The sequence below is a fragment of the Canis lupus genome, chromosome 15, assembly GCF_003254725.2.
Source record: "Canis lupus dingo isolate Sandy chromosome 15, ASM325472v2, whole genome shotgun sequence".
NCBI lineage: Eukaryota > Metazoa > Chordata > Mammalia > Carnivora > Canidae > Canis > Canis lupus.
This window is the reverse complement of record NC_064257.1, coordinates 25,241,176-25,258,846: the sequence shown is the minus strand read 5'-3', so window position 1 is coordinate 25,258,846 and position 17,671 is coordinate 25,241,176. Positions and strand designations below refer to the sequence as shown.

The following is a 17,671-nucleotide window of genomic DNA, read 5'->3' as shown; positions in this document are numbered from 1 at the left end:
TCTCTATTTATTTATATGATTTCTATATTATGTATTTCTGATTCTATTATTATTTATTTACTTTTTGCACTGGATTTACTATGTTTTCTAGCTTCCAAAGTGAATATGTAGATATTTTATTTTTAGTTTCCACTATTTTCCAAGAAAGGTGTTAATAGTTACAAATTTCCTCTAGGTACTGAATCAGTTGCATCCCACAAATTTTGACTTTTTTGTTTTACTATTAAGTGTGAAGTGATTTTATATGCTAATATAGCCGATGATTTCTGCTTTGATATATAGATTACTTAGAAGTATATTTTCTTTCCAAATATTTGAGATTTTCTTAACCTAATTTTAATCTCTAATTTCATTCTATTGTCATTAAATATACATTGTGAGATTTCAATGCTTTGGAACTTATTCAGAGTGATCTTATTCTCTGGCATATGTTTTATCTTGGTGAATACTCCCTTTATACTTAAAACATGCATATAATGCCATTGTTAGTAGTGTTTGTTGAATGTAAATTGGGTCAAGTTGATTGATGATATTGTTCAGATCTTCTATAACAATACTAATTTTGTATTTACTGTTCAGTTAACTGAAAGAAGGCAAATTGATTCTCCAGTTATCTTTGTCAATTTTTCTTTTTATCCCCTTAGTTCTTTCAGGTTTTGCTTCATGTATTTTGTAGCTCTGTTATTGTGTTCATAAACATTTAGAATTGTTTTGTCTTCCTGATATAATTGCCACTTTTATCATGACCCTTAAAAGCTGTTTAAAGCCATAGGTTTTAATTCAGGCTGATATTGCCTTTGGTCACATAGCTCTCTCAAAAATTTCAGTGGCTTACTATCTGTCTGATTCTTAAAATCCCTATACCAGTAGACACATTTACAATTCTTTTTAAAATATGCCTATGTCTCTCTCAGCTTAAGTCATTACTTTATTTAGGCTTTCATAGATAATTCTTATTCTCTTTTACTGAGCTGTTTTGCCTAATTCAGAGAATTTTTCTGGGGTCCACATTAATCTATTCAAAAGACTTAACAAAAAGTAGATGGTCTCCCCATGATTTTTTTTTTATTTTGCTCTGAGGCTGTCTTAATATTAATACTAAATAGATTTTGTGGTTTATATAAATTATCATTATTTTCTTTTAAATGTTAAGGAAAAAAGTTTTGTTTTCCAATCTGTAAGTCTCAAAAGTTCCCTATTCTGATTTTCATCCTTTCTTTAAAAAAAAATCAATCCTTTTATGAACTCATGTCTTTCTCATAGATCATTATTAAATGCAGCTGATAAATAACAACCAACTCACACTAGGAAGATTCTTTTTTAAAAAAATGTTCATGTAAAGCCTCAATTTTATTATGTCGTTATATATCATCCAAGTTATCCATTGTGTATTTTATGAAATACTGCTGAAAATACAGTTCATTCTTTCTCTAGATTTGTTTCTTCTCTAGCCAACAATAAAAGAAGTGATACACACTTTTGGCTTTTGGTTTAGAAAACCTCTCACTTCCAGTATCTGTTTCACTATTCATCAAGTGAACTAAAATAACAAACAACCCCAACTTGCTCAGTGACTTGCTACATTAAATACTTATTTCTTGTTCATGTTGTGTGAGAGTTGCTGATTAGCTGAAACTCTATGCCAGCTATGGTTCCATTTCATGTATTCTTCATTTGATCAAAGTTGAAGAAGTAATCCCAAAATGACATATACTTATTTCAATATCTTGTATTCTTCATCCTTGTTAAGAACTGTTTATAAAATCTCCTGACTTCTAGAGCTCCATGTTAAAGTTGGACAGAAGATTTTGCTTGATATCTGTAAGAGAGAAGTGAAACAGTGGGCATTACTCTCTGAAGAATATAAAAATACTATACCACTATGGTAAATGGGGCAGTGTTAGGTGTACTCTAGTTTATTCTTGCTCTTTTTTGCTCTAAATTTAATGTCCTTCCTAAGTGCTATCCTATTGACCAATAGAGACCTCAAGCTCACCAGTAAATATTTGGTTGTAGATGCACATGGCAAATGAACTCCCCACAGTCTTTCCCTTCCATGGTTAGATGTGCTTGACTTCTCAAATTGATTAGTGACTTCTCTGATTCTCAAAAATCTTTGTCTAGTCCTTCAATTTTTAAATCTTTTTCTACATTTGTATAATTTCAAATTCTTAAAAGAAATCCCTATTCTTTTTTAAAAATTTATTTACTTATTCATGAGACACACACACACACAGAGAGAGAGAGAGAGAGAGAGAGGCAGAGACACAGGCAGAGGGATAAGCAGGCTCAATGCAGGGAGCCTGACATGGGACTCGATCCCAAGTCTCCAGGATCAGGCCCTGGGCTGAAGTCAGTGTTTTTTTTTTTGTTTTTTTGTTTGTTTGTTTGTTTTTTTTTTTTTGAAGTCAGTGTTAAACCGCTGAACCACCCGGGCTGCCCTAAATGCCTTATTCTATAAAACTGCCCCTCATTGCCTTTGAATCCTAATACACCTGTAGTCTGACAGACAAAAAAGATCACATTTAAAGTAACTGCTTGGATGTGGCATGGATCACATTCTATTTGCATGGGCCAAAACATGACCAAGATGAACATCATTGAGATGAGAAGAATCCATGCATATGGGTATGAGTATATGAATATTTGCCAAAATAATATAATCTACTACTCTTACCATTCCCTGATGCAATCACTAGGTTATATGTTTGGATTAAGCATTGAAATCCTTCAGCAAGTTTTGGGGATAGACACAATTCCAGTCAATTCAGGGATTGCTATAAGGAAACAAGGATAATCTGTATGGAGCAGTAACTCACATGTGTCCACTAAGATTAATTAATAGCAAATGCAATAGTTGTTCATTTTGTAGTTAAGTTTCAACTGTCCTAAGATAATCTTTTCATATCTTTTTTTGTAAACCAGAATGAAAGATCTCCCTTAAGTGACATCAGCAATATGGCTGAATAAAACATCGCTCATCATATCACTCCCCACAACATCAATAATTTGGCATCCATCCACAGACAAAATTACTTTATAGGAGCTGTGGAACTCAACACCATATATCAAGATCCAGAGAGAATCTTTCCCACCTCCATTGAGTAATAGGCATACCCACTTTGGTCCCAGCTGTGGACGATGCAGAGATCTATAAATGACGTCCAGGAGTCCTTTGCCAACTTTCTCTTAGGCAATCTCCCATGGATGAAAGAGCCTTTGTGGGAAGTACAGCTATTCAGTGGAGAAGCTCCAGAACAGTTGGAACAACAACAAGAATTCTAGGTTTGTATACATTAAAGATGGCAAGAGGAACAGTTTGACTTTATCTGCAACACTCCACATCCAAAGTAGCACAGCTCAGTGCAAAGAAAGACCTCAGCCCATGATTTATTCTTGAGGAGAAACAAAAGCTGTAAGTGAGTACCTGGAATCCCTAGTGCAGGACACTGCCAAAAAGGCCCATTTCTCTCTTGCCTAATGCAGAGCACTAAGTCATGAACTATATCACTGGGGGACAGAAAGAAACTGGCAGAGTAGTAGATAGGACCCTTAGAGGCCATTAACAGGGCATAGATCCTGCTACCTCACAACAAAGACTCTATCAAGAAGCATAGTTATAATAGCTGGGGACATCACAGACAGATTTCCGCAAATGACAAATGGGAAGCCCTAGTTATCTGCTACCTATCCCACATACACCCCATACCATATGACCAGATCCCTGATTCATGCTCTCAATAGCAGTAATAGCAAGCTTTGACAGGCAGCTAATGAGCACATGAAGAAATTCAGCCCAAATCTATGGGTCAGAGAGAGATGACAAACTTGAGTTTTACCTCTGCTCTTGTGAAATCAAAAGAGAGGCTGTCAGCAGGTAAACTGCAGGACTAACAAAGGCATATAAACTTAAGAATTTTGCCACAAGGTGGAGCAAGGAACATGGGGGCACCATATAAATAGGTCTGAGAAAGCTGTCAAGTGCCTAGCACAGTTGATGGGAATTATTTCTCTCCTAAAGTCAGTCAGCAAATAGTAGAAGACACGACTACTATTTTAAATGTAAAGACAAAAGTGCAAGACTTTGAGGAATATAAGAAATCAAGGAAACATGACACTACCAAAGTTTCACAGTAATCTTCCAGGAACCACACCAAAACCATGAAAGTCTGTGGTTAATCTGATAAAGAATTCAAAATACAAGGATTTTAAAAATCTGAACCTCAATGGGCTACAAGAAAACACAGAAAGGCAATTCAGTACAATCAGGAAAATAATACATGAGAAAAATGAGAGGTTTAACAAATATATAAAAATCACAAAAAAGAACCGAACAAATTCTGGAGCTAAATAATACAATGAATAAAATTTAAAAATGCAGTAAAGCATCAACAGCTGTGTGGACCAAGTAGAAGAAAGAATCTATGATTTAGAAGATAGGGCCTTCAAAATTATGTAGTTCAAGGAGAACAACAATAAAACAATGGAAAAGAGTGGAGACAATCTATGTGGGATTCTGCATAGATTTGAGATTCCATTAAAAAAAATAATCTTCTAATTATTGCAGTCCTGTAGAAGAGAAGAAGGGGGAAGCAAGTTTATTTAAAGAAATAATGATTGAGAATTTCCAAAATTGGGGAGATATTTGGATATACACATTCATTAAGTTCATATTCCACCAAACAAACTCAACTTAAAGAGATTTTCTTCAAGACAAATTATAATAAAATTATTAAACAGCAAAAGATTTTTAAAAGTATCTTAAAGGTGGTGAGAAAAAAGAGGCTTATAACTAACAAGGCTATCAGCAGATTTCTTAGAAACCTTACAGGCCAGGAGAGAACGTAATGATATATTACGTTTTTTTAAAGAGCTTTAAAAAAAAAAATCAACCAACCAATAATACTCTGTCCAGCAAAGCTGTCTCCTTCAGCAGCCCAGGTGGCTTAGCAGCTTAGGACCACTAACCCAGGGCATGATTCTGGAGACCTGGGATTGAGTCCCACGTTGGGTTCCCTGCATGGAGCCTGCTTCTCCCTCTGCCTATGTTTCTGCCTTTCTCTCTGTGTGTGTCTCTCATGAATAAATAAATAAAATCTTTAAAAAAAAATGGAGAGAAAAAGACTTCCAGATGAAGAAAAACTAATGGTCATCACCACTAGACTTTCTTTATAAGAAATATTGAAAGGAATTCTTCAACGCTAAAATTAAACGATGCTAATAAGTAATGTCAAAAAATGAAAATACAGCTGAGTGAAGTAAGTCAGTCGGTGAAGGACAAACATTATATGTTCTCATTCATTTGGGGAATATAAATACTAGTGAAAGGGAATATAAGGGAAGGGAGAAGAAATGTGTGGGAAATATCAGAAAGGGAGACAGAACGTAAAGACTGCTAACTCGGGGAAACGAACTAGGGGTGGTGGAAGGGGAGAAGGGCGAAGGGTGGGAGTGAATGGGTGACAGGCACTGGGGGTTATTCTGTATGTTAGTAAATTGAACACCAATAAAAAATAAATTAAAAATAAATAAATAAATAAATAAATAAATAAATAATAAAAAAAAATAAACCCACAAAAAAAAAAAATCTTCATGAACTGTCGAGCGCTCTACGAATGTACCAGTTACTTTTATTATAGTCTTATGATAGTCTTAAAGTATAGACTTTATTATAGTCAAAAAAAAAAATGAAAATACATAACTGCTAAAAGCAAGTATATAGTCAAATTCAGAATACATTAATACTGTAATATGATGGTGTATTAAACACATAACTCTAGTGTAAAGGCTAAAGGAGCAAAATCCTTTATAAGAACAAAAGTCTCTTATTAACAATATCTATAGATACAATAATTCGTTAATGAATACCTAATATAAAAATAAGTAAATTGTGAATCAAAAACATAAAAATGGGAGGGGGAGTAAAAGGGTAAACTTCTGGTATGTGATCAGAATTAAATTGTTATCAATGTAAGATAGACTTCCATATTTAAGCATGTTTTATTTAAGCCTCATGGGAATAACAAAGCAAACATCTACGGCAGATACACAAAGATAAAAGAAGAGAATCAAAGCATATCACCATGGAAAACCAATTCACAAAGGAAGGAAGCAAGAGAAAATGAAAAGAACAAATGAAGAAACAAGATTATAAAATAGCCATAAAATAATAAATGAGATGATATTAGTAACTCCTTACTAACAAAAATTACTCAAAATGCAAGTGGATTAAATTATCTAATCAAAAGGCTTATAATGGCTGGACGGAAAAAAAAAAGACCCACTATAAGCTGCCTACATGAGATTCACTTCAGCTTCAAATATACATAGGCTCAAAGTGAAGGGATGGAAAAAGTTATTTCATTCGAGTGGAAGCCAAAAGAGAGCAGATACAGCTATACTTACATCAGACAAAATAGACTTTAAGCCAAACGCTGTATTAATACACAATGAAGGTTATTATATAATGATAAAGGGTTATTCACCGAAAGTATATAACAATTATGAATATATATACACCAAACATCAGAGGACCCAGATGTATTAAACAAATACTAACAGATCTGAAAGAAGTACACAACAATACAATACTAGTAGGGGACTCCAATATCCTTCATTCAATAATGGCTAGATTATTCAGACAGAAAATCAATAAAGAAACATTGGACTTGAACTATACTTACACAAAATGGATCTAGCAGACACACAGAACATTCCAACAAAGAGCAGCAAAATACAGTCTTCCAAGGACACATGGAACATCTTCCAGGATAGGTCATATGATAGGTCGCAAAACAAATTTTAGCCAATTCAAGAAGACTGAAATCATACCAAGTATCTTTACTGATCACAATGTTATGAAACTAGGAATCAACAATATAAGGAAAAGTGGAAAATTTATAAATATGTGGAAAGCAAATAACACTCCTGAACAACCAATGGGTCAAAATTCATTTATAATAACACGAAAAACAGTAAAATACTTAGAAATAAATTTAATCAAGGAGAGGAATATCTGTACACTGAAAAATATAAGGCGATGAAAGAAATTGAAGAAGACACAAATAAATGGAAAGATATCCTGAGTTCAAGTACTAGAAACATTATATTGTTAAAATATCCATCCAATCCAAAGACACCTATATATTCAATGCAATCTCTATTAAAATTTCAATGTCATTTTCCACAGACATAGAAAAACAATCTTAAATTTGTATGAAACCTCAAATAGCTAAAGCAGTTCTGACAAAGAAGAACAAAGCTGGAGGCATCACATTTCCTAATCAGACTATTTTATAGAGCAATAGTAATCAGAACAGTATGATATGAGCATAAAAATAGATACATAGACCAATGGAACAGAATTGACAACCCAGAAATCAATTCTCCCCTATAAGGTCACATCATATTTCACAAAAAAGCCAAGAATACTGAGTGGAGAAAGGATAGTCTCTTCAATAAATAGTGCTGGTAAAACTGAATAATCACATATAAAATATTAAATTGGACCCCTATTTTATCCTATATACAAACATTTACTCAAGGTGGATTAAAGACTTAAACATAAAGCCTGAAACTGTGTTAACTCCTAGAGAAAAATATAAGTAACAACATTTTCATATTGGTCTTGGCAACAATATTTTGGATATGACACCAAAATCACAAGCAACAAAAACAAAAGGAAATAAATGGGACTATATCAAAAAGTTTCTACACAGCAAGAGGAACAATCAACAAAATAAAAACACAACCTTTGGAATGGGGACAATATTTGCAAACCAAATACTTGATAAGAAGTTAATATCCAGAATATATATAGAACTCATACAACTTGATAGCAAATAAATAAAAAACAACCTGATTAAAACATGAGAAGAATGGAATAGACATTTTCCTAGAACAGACTTCTTAAAAATGGTCAAAGAGGTACATGAAAAGATGTTCAACATTACTAATCATGAGGGAAATGAAAACCAAAACCACAATGAGATATCACCTCACATTTATCATAATGGCTATCATCAAAAAGACAGGTGATAAGTGTTAGGAACCTTTATACATTGTTTGTAGGAGTGAAAATTGGTGTAGCCATTATAAAGCAGTATGGAGATTCCTCAAAAATTTAGGACTAGAACTACCCTATGACCCAGCAATCCTACTTCTGGATATTTGTCCAAAATATTTGAAATCAGGTCTTGAAAAGATTTTTGCAGTTCCATGTTCATTGCAGCATTATTCACAATAGTCAAGACATTGAAACAACCTAAGTGTCTGTCTACAGATGAATTGGTAAAGATGTGTGTGCATACATACGTGCATATTTATGTATAATAAACATACATATGCATATACACAATGAAATATTATTCAGTCACAAGAAAAAAAGAAATCCAGCCATTTGCAACAACATGGATGGACCTTGAAGGCATTATGCTAACTGAAATAATTCAGAGAATGATAAATGCTATACAATACCACTTATATTTGAAATTAAAAAAAAAAAATCAAACTCAGAATAGTGGTTGCCAGGGGCTGAGTGTTAGGGGAAATGACATGGTGGTCAAAGGGTACAGACTTTCAGTTTTAAGATGAATATGTTCTGGGGATCTGATGCATAGTCGTGATAGTTAATAATACTGTATTATATAATTGAAAGTTGCTGCTAGCATAGATTTTTAATGGCCACACCAGAAAAAAAGAGATTATTATTACATGAAGTGAGGAAGGTATGAACTAACCCTACTGTGGTAATTGTTTCTCAATATATGAGTATCAAGTTATCACCTTGTTCACTTTAAACTTACACTATATGCCAAATATATCTCAATAAAGCTGAAAAAATTTAAAATTTAAAAAATTCCAAGCATATTCTTAAGGATACTTATTTGAACTAAATACACAAAGTGTTGAAACTCTACTCTCGGGATCCCTGGGTGGCGCAGCGGTTTAGCGCCTGCCTTTGGCCCAGGGCGCGATCCTGGAGACCCGGGATCGAATCCCACGTCAGGCTCCCGGTGCATGGAGCCTGCTTCTCCCTCTGCCTGTGTCTCTGCCTCTCTCTCTCTCTCTGTGTGACTATCATAAATAAATAAAAATTAAAAAAAAAAAAGAAACTCTACTCTCAAAAGAAAAACACCTCTATTCTCAATCAAAATTTGGTATATCATGTAAACAACCTTTATCATCAAATACTAGTTTTCTTGGAGGGTTTGTTTGGCCCCTAAACTAGCACTTTCATGTTAGTGAATGTTACTCATAGTCCACAGGGCACCCCTGTCTCTCTGTAAACTTTACATGTGCTTAACCAAGAATTTAAAAGCAATAGTTTAACAAGAAAGTGCTACTTCTCCCTAATAGTGTTCCCAGGTCTTTGTCTACTGTAGTTAAAAATCATACTTCTGAAGCAAGGATCTGGAGGGAACATTTTACCTGATTATGGTCAGTAATACACAAAACCTGCCAAACATCCTTAGGAACAAACCAAACAACCTAATTCAGGTGGCCGAGAAGCTACCTCTTCAGAGTTGTCCCCTTCTGTGCCATTTTAATTACTTTCTGAGTTTCACAGAAAGCTGACATTTTCAATGAAGACATCGCCACCAAGGCAGAGCAAATCCATGGCTGTATACAGCCTCACATTTCAGGCTTCTACAAATATTTTTAGCTGGATCAAGTCCATAGTGCTACATATGCTCTATTTACATCCATTCCCATGGAAACAGATACCATATCACAAACACGAAATTATAAATTCACCGCTTGATGACAGGAAAAAATAAGAAAATAAAAATTTTATTTGGCTGGAACAACAAGAGCTCTTAGTTGAACAAAAACAACAAACCTGGTGGTAGGAGCAAGGAAAACATTGGAAACAACAAAAGTTATCTTTTCTTTCAAAAAATTAAGTTTTCCCAAGAAGAAAAAATATAGTTTTGAAGCTGAAATTGATCTATTAGACACAAATTTGATGAGAAAATAATAATTCCAAGTGATGTCAGCTAACAACATAACATGGAAACTCTTTCATCTGGCCTTTTAGGCTTATCTAGGATTTGATTCCAAACCTACATGGTAACATCAAACTTTAGGATGTTTTCTTTTTCTTTTTGTATATTTTTTTTATTGGAGTTCAATTTGCCAACATATAGTATAACACCCAGTGCTCATCCCGTCAAGTGTCCCCCTCAGTGCCTGTCACTCAGTCCCCCCGTCCCCCCCAGCCACCTCCCCTTCCACTACCCCTTGTTCGTTTCTCAGAGTTAGAAGTCTCTCATGGTTTGTCGCTCTCTCTAATATTTCCCACTCATTTTCTCTCTTTTCCCCTATAATCTCTTTCACTATTTTTTATATTCCCCATATGAGTGAAACCATATAATGTTTGCCTTTCTCTGATTGACTTACTTCACTCAGCATAATACCCTCCAATTCCATCCATGTCGAAGCAAATGGTGGGTATTTGTCGTTTCTAATGGCTGAGTAATATCCCATTGTATACATAGACCACATCTTCTTTATCCATTCATCTTTCGTTGGACACCGAGGCTCCTTCCACAGTTTAGCTATTGTGGACATTGCTGCTAGAAACATCGGGGTGCAGGTGTCCTGCCATTTTACTGCATCTGTATCTTTGGGGTAAATCCCCAGCAGTGCAATTGCTGGGTCGTAGGGCAGGTCTATTTTTAACTGTTTGAGGAACCTCCACAGTTTTCCAGAGTGGCTGCACCAGTTCACATTCCCACCAACAGTGCAAGAGGGTTCCCCTTTCTCCACATCCTCTCCAACATTTGTTGTTTCCTGTCTTGTTAATTTTCACCATTCTCACTGCTGTGAGATGGTATCTCATTGTGTGTGTGCGTGTGTGTGTGTGTTTAAGATTTTATCTATTCACGAGAGACAGAGAGAGAGAGAGAAGGGCAGAGAGGCAGAGACACAGGCAGAGGGAGAAGCAGGCCCCATGCAGGGAGCCTGACGTGAGACTCGATTCCGGGGCTCCAGGATCAGGCCCTGGGCTGAAGGCAGGTGCTAAACCTCTGAGCCACCCGGGCTGCCCATTGTGGTTTGGATTTGTATTTCCCTGATGGCAAGTGATGCAGAGCATTTTCTCATGTGCTTGTGGCCATGTATATGTCTTCTTTGGTGAAATTTCTGTTCATGTCTTCTGCCCATTTCATGATTGGATTGTTTGCTTCTTTGCTGTTAAGTTTAATAAGTTCTTTATAGATCTTGGATACCAGCCCTTTATCTGATACGTCATTTGCAAATATCTTCTCCCATTCTGTAGGTTGTCTTTTAGCTTTGTTGACTGTTTCTTTTGCTGTGCAGAAGTTTTTTATCTTGATTAAATCCCAATAGTTCATTTTTGCTTTTGTTTCCCTTGCCTTCATAGATGTATCTAGCAAGAAGTTGCTGTGGACATTTTCTATCCACTTTCTATGCAATTCAAGTCAAACTGAACTGTTTAGTTGTGCACAGTGTTTGTACATTTCTGCCAAATGTATTTTGCTCCTGTTTTTCCCCTCTCAATAATTTAACCCATCACCTCCATAATTTAAAATCCTACCTATCCTTCAAGTCACACCTCAAATGGCTTTCATTTAGAAGCCTACCTTCATTGCCTTAGCCATACAAAAGTTCCTTCCTATGTGGTTCCTTATTTCTAACCCTCTCATAAGCCCAAGACTCTACTTTGAATTGCCTTTCTCTCTTAGGGCTTTTTTTTCCCCCTTCATCATCAGACTGTAAGCAAATATACAGACTTTGAAAAACACACACCATTAATGTTTACGAAACGTTACTGAAAGTAGCAAGCAATGGAGAGGTTAAGTTTTTCATCTCTATAAAAATTGAATCTAAATGTATCACATCCATGTAGAATTTAAACTGAGGGGACACGGTACTTGTAAATCTCAGTGCTGCATTGAAGTGAATGAGCAAATAACTCATTGGGAACACTCATATTTCATTCAGAATTGTTCCATAAGCCATGGTGAGAAGGGTTGATGCTCCAGCATCTTCCTTTTATAGATAAGAAAATGTATGTGCAGAGACGCTGTATGGTTTACCCAAGTCACAGTGGAATCAGAGCTAATGCTAGGATTAGAGCTGACAGCTTTCAGGTCAACAGCCTCATTCACTCAGCTGTATCTCTTAAAAAGCATTTCTAAGCTTCTGATGGAGTGGTTCTGAACTCGACCATGATACTGAGTAGTTTTGTTTTTCATTTGAGTAGTTCACATACCTCGATGTCCCCAATGAAAATGAGTCTGATAATTTGTAGCATTAAAATTATTTTAAATAGCACAAGTCCCACATTCCTCATGTATCAGAATAATGCAGATTAAGAATTTTAAGTCATTAAAAGGGCACTCTGAACCTTTTCCAATGAAGTGATAAAAAATACTTCCCAGAACAGTGGCAGTCACAGAATGCACATATTATAACTAAATATTGATATATAATAATTGAGCTAAAGTAAACTGCAATGAAAGTAGCAGATAAACAATTCAAGGAAACAGCAACACAATTTAATTGTATTATGATTGCTTTGTAATAATTAAACATCAAAGTCAACGTGTATAAAAGGATACTTCTGAAGCAGCCGCACAAATTGCCTCAAAGCCAACTTTGTTTGAAGATAAGCTGTAAAGTCTAATAAAAAGAAAAATTAAAAGGCCCCCTGTGTAAAAAGGTTTGGAAATTGAATGGAAGTTTAAATAGCTATTGAACTGTATAAACTGTGGGGGGGATTTTTCCATAAACTTCAAAGAATTTTCAAACAATTCAATATTATACCTTTTCCACCTAATTCCCCAAATTATTAATAAAAATTTCTAATAGACTACAGTATCTAAAAGAATCAGGGAAAATTAAATCCTGAAAGTTACAAGAACAAAGAAAGGGCATGCAGGTCCTCATTAGTGAGAAAACGTATCATAGTTTCACTTCTGTGATGGGAAATAATGTCTGCACAGCCACCCACCCAAGTAGCAGTTTCCAAGGCCTATGTCTTTTAAAATGGACAGATCACAAATAATGTGACCCAATTTTCTGCCCTGTTTTTACAAACCAGCAAAATTTTGTAAGTTCTAGAAAACCCTAATGTTACTCTGTAAAATTGCAAGTGTCAAGTGTTTTTATGGCAACACAAAGAGTTCTCTATTGAGACAAATACTGGGCAATTTTTTTCCTAAAATCTATTTAGCCAATTCTAGTGCTGGGAGGTAAAACAATTAAAATTGAAAGAAAACTTAATATGTTATAGGTATCATTTGAATACTAGCTACTTGAAAATAATGCCTGTGGTGGTGTACTTTTGTTATTATTATCTTTCTACATTTTTCCTACAACTGGTGACATAAATGCACCCTTTCTTCCCATCTAAAAATTATCCCCAAAGAAAACAAGGTTTCCTTCTTAGGATAAATCTATAAATCATGTCATAATAAATCAGGACTGAGATACACAAAGTCACCTTCAGAATTCTGAATGCCTTCCAACTCAGGAAGTCTTATTAACATATCCAAACACAGTCTGCCTGAGACAGAAGCAGAGTTGGTCAGCTCTGTAATCATAGATAAACCAATAAGCAAAGTGGTACCTTCAAGGACTACTCAGACCAGCATGTTTCCATAGCTGAGGAGGTCTCGAATTTGCTGCACTTTGGCTCAGGGTGTGGTCCCGGGGTCCTAGGATCGAGTTCCTCATCGGGCTCCCCAGAGGGAGCCTGCTTCACCCTCTGCTGCCTAAGTCTGCCTCTCTCTGTGTCTCTCATGAATAAATAAATAAAATCTTAAAAAAAAAGAAAGAAAATGAAAGAATGAACAAGGCCATTGGAAAAGAAAGTATCTAAAACCTACTGAGATACAAGGTGAAGTTTGAAACAATAAATTCCTAAGACTTTTTTTCTACTTTACTCTCAACCTTTCTTGTGCATCCACTGGTCACTATGGAAGAAAGAAGAATTGAGGGGAGGCTGGAAAAATTTTGGTAATTTATTAAATGAAACTTTGCTTGACCTCTACAGGGTGTCATAAAAATGTGGCTAAATTAGCAACAGCAGCAGCATCTTTATCATCATCAAAATTTCCTCCACCCAACTGATCTCTGCTTTAATTTACATTAATTCAAAATACTACGAGCCATAGCTGTATAATGAATAAGGATAATGCCTGTATATCTTAACTGAGTAAGTGAAATAAAGAGAATGAATCTCGAAGTATACCACAAATAGAGGTACTCATCAAATATTGTCTTTTTTTCCCCCGTATCACAAGGAATCAAGTACCATACGTGCAAGAGTTGTGATCATAATCCTTATGATAGAAGAGCTCTTTTTATTTACTATTTATTAAATGTTAAATACCTGAATATATTTTTACTCTATATGCATTATAAACTAATAATATCCAAATCATAGCTTAAAAGTTTATGATATAATTTTTAAATCTATCCAATATTAAGGAAAGAAAAATCAAACAGGGGCATATAAACATAGTAAAAAAGAGTTGCCTCACATATTCCTCAGAGTCAGAGTTTCTTTCATTGTTTATATGCATGTCCTCTCTAAGCTTTTAATCTCTACCTTTTGTAGAATTAGACATTTTCTTAGTTTGATCAAGAAATAACCTATGTGAGATCAGCATGTAACTAATATTTTCTCATGTTCAACCACTTTGGGTTCAAAATAAGTAACACAAGCTGTAATAACTCAAATTTTAGTTGTACATTGCTACCTCCTGTCTAGTCCTAGATTATTTTTTTTTTTTAGTCCTAGATTTCTAGTCTCACCCCAAGGTTATCATCTTTAGGGTATCTCAGTGGTGTTAACTGACACTTGATTTTCCCTCAGTTTATCATTCATTCCACACATAGGTTTGAGCACCTTGTATGTACTAGACAAATCCCTTCACTAACCTCTACCCCTAAAAGATGATGATACCTATAAGCTCCTTCCACTGATCTATTTTGAAACAATCTTTATTATCTACTTGGGTCTCCCACTTCTCAGAAGTTCCAAAGAAGGAGGTGACAAAAGTGGAACTGAATGCACTTTCATCCTTACGGGGCTGAGGCTATCCTCCTCTGTGATCTGAGGAAGATACTCATTTTTTAAAGCTCTGTGTCATCTCTCATTATCTGACCACTGAGTTGTGTCTCTACCTAAGAGAATCCCTTATAAAAATTAGACTTTTTTAGCTTCTACCTGCAATCTTTGTTTCAATAAGGCTCATACCCAGGCCTCTGAGTTTTAACAGAAAATACTCACCCTCCCTCAGTCTCTGTCTTCAGGAGCTTACCTTTTCCAGTTTCCTTTGTCCAATTCAAGCCAATGTATCCAAATAAAAGCCTGGGAACCATTTTCCCTACTACTTTATTACCTGCTTCCAACTTTAAATTACAATTTTGTCTTAGAGACAGCTCTATTTGTAAAGTTAGAAGCAAAACTGATGCATATAAATAGTGAATAATATTTGACAGCATAAAAAAGTTACTTTCTACATATCCTAAGTTAATACAAATAAAAAATATAATTATTCAGTTTTTAAAAACTGTGAATCTAATCTAAAATAACATGAGGCTGGCTTTTTGCAAATAGTCAAGAGCAATCTACAAGAATGAGGAAATGACATGATGAAGTAGATCACAATGTTACTGGATGGGCATGCTTTGGCTAGATCTCAAGCAAGCCACAGGAGTAGTTAAACTAAGGAATAAAGTGCATTTCTAATGAAAGGAGCATATAGTTCACATAGTTAAAATCTCTGCCATCCTTGCCACAGATCATTGGATCAGATTGGGCATCAGACTAAAAATCTATACAATCTATACATCTGTATAGATTACTTCCAAACTAACTCAAAAGCTAGCGGTCTCTTACAGGTTGATATTGACCAGTGGAGTCAATGAAATTCAGCTTCTTGGGGAGTTTGAATGTATGAGTTATAGAGAGAGCTAGTAGATTTTAGAAAAGACTGAAAGACATAAGCCAAAACATATAAAGAAAAAAAAGTAGAGAAGATTGATAATGAGTTGAGAGTCATCTAGTCCCCATTCCAATGTAGGGGCAAGAGGAAGGGTGGGAGAGTGCAGGTGGCAGGAAAGTTGACAGTTAGTGCTCACTAAATGCCAGGCACTACTCTAAGTGCTTAACAAGCAGTAATTCATCCATTCTTTAAAAACGGTGAGAAAGATACCATTTTTATCTGCATTTAGCAATTGTGGCACCTACCTGATATCTTAGAGCTGAAAAGGGGTTGAGGGTATGGGCTCTGAGACAGACATCCTGGGTTTGAATACTTGGTGAGAACCAAGTGAGTTAATATAATAATCACTATATAAATGTGTAGCAATTACAAAAATATAACTACATATGGAAAAATGTCAAGCCAGTTAGTTATTAGTCAGTGTTACCAGAGAAACAGGCCAATAGGATATATAGATATATACATATAAGGGAAGATTTATTTAGGAACTGGCTGACGTGGTTAGGGAGGCTACGGAGTTCCACTATCTGCTACCTGGAGAACCAGGAAAGCTGGTAGTAGAATTCATTCTGAGTCCAAAGGCCTGAAAACTAGAGGAGCTTATGGAGTAGCTCCCAGTTACATGACTGAAGACCAGAGATCCTAAAAGACTGTTGGTGAAAGGCTGAAGGCCCAAGAACCAGGAGCTCTAATGTCTGAGAGCAGAAGATGAACACTCCAGCTTGAGAAGAGAGAGCAAGAACTCTTCCTTACTGTACCTTTTTGTTCTATTCAGGCCCTCAGCGAATTAGAGGATGCCCATCACATTAGTGAGAGTGGGTCTTTATTCAATCTACTGATTCAGAATCTGGTATCTTTTAGAAACCTTCACAGACACATCCAGAAATAATATTTTACCAACTCTCTGGGCATCTTTTAGTCCAGTCTAGTCTACACATAAAATTATCTATGACAGACTATATGTGTATGCTTTTAAAAAATATATTTTGTTTATTTATAAAAATCAGCATATTAATTAATCATCACCCTTCTATCTTATCACTAATAATTATTAGAAGTACTTGAAAATTGAAATTTGGAATCTTACAGTTTATATTTAAAATTTCTCAAGTGAGATATTGATAAATTATACTTATGAAATAAGTAGTCATTTCATAACGTTTTAGTACAGAGATACAGAAAAATGCTTGAGAAAAAGATCTATTTTATATGTTTTAAAGACAATAAGTAGAGGAAATGTATACAAAATTAAGATTAATATAATTTTTAAGTAGAGTCTTTGCAAATACCAAAAAAATAAAAGGTTGGATTTAAAAACAGAAGTCAGAATAATAACCCCATTTTTTTCTCAGTTATGTGCATAATCAGGTAGTAGAAAAGCCTGTTCTTAAATTGCGTAGACACTGCATCAAATTGCCCAAGAGTAATAGTATCATTTCTATAGCAATAGGAATAATTTTTTTTATCCTATTTAACATTTCATATAGCAAGTTACTCCTGCATTCAACTGTAATGTACCTGTAAACACAAGTTGATAAAGCAGAATGGGCAAAATTCAGCTCGATCCCAGTCTGGAGCTATGGAAAAATGAATTTATTTCTCTGTTTCCTGACCCAACTGAGATAAGAGAGATTTCAATTACAATGACATTTTATTTAATTCACATGTGTTTTTCAAGCACTTGGAGC

At 35.1% G+C, this 17,671-nt stretch overlaps 1 long non-coding RNA gene across 1 annotated transcript in view; it reads right to left on the bottom strand.

Annotated features, from left to right (window-relative positions):
• Positions 1–1,313: 1,313 nt before the first annotated feature.
• The window catches only part of LOC112654891 (uncharacterized), a 203,410-nt gene continuing 187,052 nt past the window's right edge, over positions 1,314–17,671 (bottom strand). Inside the window, exon 10 of the long non-coding RNA XR_007402539.1 lies at positions 1,314–1,819. This is a non-coding gene — a long non-coding RNA (uncharacterized LOC112654891). The remainder of the gene's footprint in view (positions 1,820–17,671) is intronic.